Source organism: Rousettus aegyptiacus, unplaced genomic scaffold (genome assembly GCF_014176215.1).
Source record: "Rousettus aegyptiacus isolate mRouAeg1 unplaced genomic scaffold, mRouAeg1.p scaffold_m13_p_17, whole genome shotgun sequence".
Taxonomy (NCBI): Eukaryota; Metazoa; Chordata; class Mammalia; order Chiroptera; family Pteropodidae; genus Rousettus; species Rousettus aegyptiacus.
The window spans coordinates 28,475,186-28,480,481 of NW_023416292.1; positions in this window are offsets into that span (position 1 = coordinate 28,475,186).

Sequence of the window (5,296 nt, forward strand, 5' to 3'; positions counted from 1 at the left end):
TTAATCAAAACTTAATCAAGTTTGAAAACGGGGGGCCCATCTGTGCTCCTCGACCTCTCTGTTGTGAAGAACCAGTCTTTAGATTTTTAAAGAAAATAATTTCCAATCCTTCATATACTGATAACTCTCGCAAAATATAATAATTACTAGAAAAATAAAGTGGAAACTCCCCCATAGACTTCTAAAACACAAACTCAAATTTTTTAGAATTATATCTGTTTTATTATTCGCGGACGTCACCTTGGACGCTGGGGCAGGGTCGAATTCCCATGAGAGATGCTTACTCTCGGTCTCTGCGCTTAGTCCCCACACGCTGGGAGAATGGCGGGCTCCACTGGTTCTTCGAGTAGCGCTGAGCAGTGACCCCCCGCCGCCTCTGACAGTCCCGGGACTTTCTGTTTTCCAGGGAGCGACAATCGGTGGAGGCTTACGAGGCAGGAGGAGGAGGAGGACAGCGCGGGAGCACTGGCGGCAGCGGCCTCACAGTGAGTGAAGTGCCACGTGGCACCGTGATCCAGCCCCAGGCGGTCCTGCCTCTGGCCCGCTCGCCGCGAGCACGAGCAGGCTGGCCCCTTGCGCCGCTCCCCGGTTTTCACGTCCTCGATGCTCCTCGTGGTGCGGCTGGCTTCTTTTTCGGAGTTTCCTGTTTCAAAGTCCTGACAGCGCCTGAGCGCGCCCCGTGTGCGTCACTTCTGTGGCTGTGAGACGCCGTGCGCCGCCAGGGTCTCTTGACGAAGTTCGGATCGGCCGCCTTGCCGTCGGTCGACAGGGCGTCTGGTCAGAGCTCGGAGAGCAGGCTCGTGTGAACACGGCCGTGCTTGTTCAAGAAACAGCCCAGGGAGGGGAGGACGAGGCCAGGTGTCCTCCAAAGAAAAGACTGGCCCATCCAAAATGCATTTCTAATTCTCCATCCCGAAAGCCCCGAATACTATCGAGATGTTACTTCACAGCAGACGTAACAAGGGCAAGGCTGTGACAGCGGCGTCCCCAAAGTCACTGCAGATACAGACCCTTCTGACTCCGCATCACCTGTGCCTAGAACTGGGTTAGAGAGAGACTCAGGAGAGTTTTCCCATACCCAGTGGGGGTACTTCGGCATTTCTCTAGGCTCAGGAGGCCCTTGCCTTTTGTGAGGTACACCTCTTAAGATCTTCCCAAGTCATCAAGCTCTCAGTTCAAACACGAGTTTATACTATCCCCCATAAAATGCAGTAAAGCATCGTTTCAAAAGAATGATGACAAACTCAAGGAAACACACAGAACCATGAAGTCGTATTGAGATACAGAGGGTGGGCAGTGAACAGTTTTCTCCCAAAAGCTAAGGGGGACTCCTTGCCCACCACGACGTCATTCTCGTGGCTGAGAAAATTACAAATCCATCTGTGTCCTACGCTCTAAGGGCTGTTCGTGAACAGTCGCGACTATTTATGTCAGAGCCTTGGACGCTGAGGTGCGCTCTTACGCCGCTGGTCCATAACCTTCCATTTAGTTCATTTCATCCCAAAATGAACGCGTATATTACTTGATGTTTAGATGTCCTAGGTGTGTGTATATTTCCCATATATAAGATGTAATGCGTATGAAGTGCCTAATACCTTATCTGCCGCAAAGCGAGCGCTCCGTGAATGTTAGCTCTGACATACATACGGATTAAGCCTATACTATCGAGATTGCTTGAGTTATTTTCCGTGCATGGGGTTGTATTGCTGCCTGCTCAGGTTATAGCTCTATCTCTGTTCCTGACTCAGTCCGATCTGCTTCCTCGTACGTTCACGGAGGTGTCGTTTCTCTGTGGTGGGCTCCGCCACTAGTCTTCGTGTTCATCTCGGAAGGTCCCGTGCAGCCTGGCCAGCCGCCCGCCGAGGATGGGGGTTAGCAACACTGTGACAGGAAGGCTCTGTGCACAGTGGGTATGCAGCGGAGGCTGCCGGCCGGCCGGCCGACCGATTTACTGCCATCTGCCCTCCATCCTGTGACAAGCGTTTGCCACTGCAAATGTAAGCAGCTCCGTAGCTTCGCCTCCTACCTGCCAGGACGGCCTTCCTCCACCTCCCTGCCTCCTCGACTCGCCGTCTCGCGGTGCCCTTTCTTCCTTTCCCTGGCCCTTCTAACTTCTCTTTTCTCCCCCCGACTATCATTTTAACTCAGTGCTGACGTTATTTAGTTTTGGAAAACGCGTCCCGTTGTGCTCCCGTCTCTTAATTTGGCTGTGCCCATTTCCATGGAGCCTTCCGGTAAAAACGAGACAAGGGCTCGAGGGGCCACTTGTTAAAAAAATTAAAAGCTTTGTGCAGATTGTCAGGGAAGTTAGACACCCACTTCAGACCGGACGCTGAATCTCTGGACGAGAAAGCCTCCCTAGCTCACCTTCTCTGTGAAGCCGTGTTCGGGCGAATGCTTTTAAAGGAATTCTCTGGATATGGAGGGGGAATTGGCGTGGGACGTGCCCCTGGCCATCTGGATGAGAAAGACTCAGGTGCTGAGACAGACCTCCGGACCTGATGAATTTCCCCTCCCATGCCCTTACTTTTGCTTCAGTCTCAGTCTAGTAACAGGCACCTGGTTCGAGCTCCTTAAATGGCAGGTAGAAGTAGGAAAGTCAAAAGCAGGTGAAGCAAACTTCTCTGCAAACCCTTCTCCCCCTAAAACTAGGCGGGTCGCTCTAAGAGCGAAGGTGACTCACGCAGCCACATGGCTCTGTGCCTAGCTTCACGCCCATTTACACACCTGCAGCATTTTTTTTTTTAAGCAAGTCTGGGTTAATTACAGGACTTCTTTGTATTTTCATACGTATAATAATCTCGTTTACCCTGTAAATGATTCATTTACAATTCAATTAAACCGCCAAGGAGAACAGAATGTTAAAATCGGCGCGCGCGTTTAAATAAGATACAATACGTATAATTAGACATAACACATACCCGTAGCTCCGTGTTCGGTTCACACAACGACACAAAACAGGTCATTTGAGACGACGCCAACTATCAGGGATTCGATGACCTTAAAGTTCCTGCCAAGCTGGAGACTCGATGATTTTGTGATCTGAATGAAAAACGAAAGATTTAGGCGCCTCATCCACATGTGTTTACAAGAATCCAGCTGTTTGATGTCAGGTAGAGAAAACAGGCGACTGACAGGAGGGTATCATGGCCATGCAAACGTTTTTGCTTTGTGTCGGTTTAGCCCGACACAGAGCAAAGATGAGTGACTTACTCAGATTTGTGACAAAAATTTCCTGACTGTCCCGGCAGCGGAGTTGTTGAGAGGCTTGCCGTTTCGGTACCAGTGGCGCCGACGTTTTGCAACTGCCCCGCTGATGGCTCCTGGCTCCGTGAGACGAGGCAAACCGTTTAGTTTTCTCCATTCTTCAGCTCTCTGCTCGCCTCGCTCCCCAGCCTCGCCCCGCCCCGCCCCTCCCCGCCCCTCCCCGCTCTCCTCTAAGGTCCTTGTTAACCTGGGCTCTGACCCATGACAAAGCGGGCTCCTCTGTCACAGGGCGTCGTGGCCTTTGTCTCGGAAGCAGCTTCTGTTCACAGTGATCCCTGGGACGTGGTTATCGGGGCCAAGGGCTGGGCCGATCAGCATTCCTAACCGTTTCAAGGGCTGATTGCATTCTGGGCAATCACAGCCACCGGTCATCTTTCCATCATCGTGGTCAAGAATACAACTCATCTGGATTTGGCTGTGATGCGCAGATCTGGCCGAGGAGACTGACACTGGCCCAGAGTCCCCCAAACACTCCATAAGTCTCAAGGCTGCTCTCGAGTTTACAGCTGCAGCTTCCTCCATGCGGAGCCCTGGGCCGTTGGCACATCAGCCTCTGTGACTCGGCTTCTTCCGGTTGCCTTGACTTCCTTCCGGCGACTTTCCCGGGGCCCGATTGCTGCTCGCTCCAGGCCCATCTGGCACCTCTCGTGCCCAGACGTCTCAGGCTTGACCATTCGATGTGAAATTGGGCTTCTAAAGCATCCTTCTCGGCGACCCTCTCTGGCTTCTTTTCTTCCGGGACCCTGTGCCCTCACTCCCTTTACCATGGCCCGCTCCGGCCCTCGGCATGGCCCCTGCCATTGCTACTCAGGCCCTGCGTAGTCTGAACAGTGCGGCCTTGGCTGCCCAGAAGGCCGGTGCTAGACCAAACTCTCTAAGTGACCTTGAGCAAGTCCAACACCTCCCTGGGCCTCACCGTCCTTATCTCTCGGCATGAGTGTGTTGGACTGAATCAGGTCTGAGGCTCCCTCCAGTTCTAAAATTATATTATCTCTCTAATACTGTTAGACTGGCTGCCTTCCAAGGTGTCACACTGCTCATCATTCTGTCTACTCGCTCTGCAGAGATTTCGGGGGGGGGGGTGGGCGGTGAAAATGTGAGGCTCTAGGACTGATATCTTGAAAAATTCTAAAGCGCGTCTGCTACCCTTCCCATCTTGCTAAGCGCCCTCTTTTCCTTCTCTGTTGAATTGGAAACTCAGAGGCTTTAAACGTACACATTATGACAGTTCCGTCACCTCCCTGAATCGCACAGTAAAAACGGAGAAAGGTATAGGTAAGCTTTGCACCCTGAGTGTTATACGAACCATGCTGCTCAGGACGGGGGGTGGGGCGGTGGCTGGGGGTTCTTGGAGGAAAGAGGATCAGCACAGGGAAGCCGAGGGGAGCGGGAGCAGAATGGGAGAAGAGAGACCTAAAGGAATGAGGGGAGGCACCTGCATTCAGGGGAACACAGGGGGGTGCTCACCTGAGCATCCAAACAGCACTCTGTTTGGAGTTTGGATATGCTAATTCCAAATGAACAGAACACTTTAAAAAAAGCCAATGAGCACACACGAACGCAGTGTTCCGCATGCTCCCAGGGCGTAGACTTCCAGGTAAGCGATCCTCTGGGATGTTGGAAGTGCGTCCATCCCGGTGTGGGTGGTCCAGGGCAGGTTGCGTTAAGTGCTTTTGCCTCGTGTGTTTATACACAGGTACCACCAGGTTAGCGAGCATCCGGGGCAGTTTGTTAGACGTTGCAGAGGGTGTTGGTCTAAGGAAGGGGGGCCGTCGGGGTGCAGGTCCACACCCTCTCCTGAGGTGAATGGACCCCTGGCATTTTTGCTGCTGTGATTGTGGTGGTTTGTATCATCTGAAACCATGGGCTGATACAGTGATTGACTTTCCCATAACATCATCCCTGTGATGTGTTAAACAGACAAAAACAAAAAAGCACTTGAGATTCACCCTGATTTTGGCCTCAGGGATGGTTCTGGATAAGCAACGCTATTTCTGAATTAAACCCTGAGAGTTCAAGTGTATGTCCT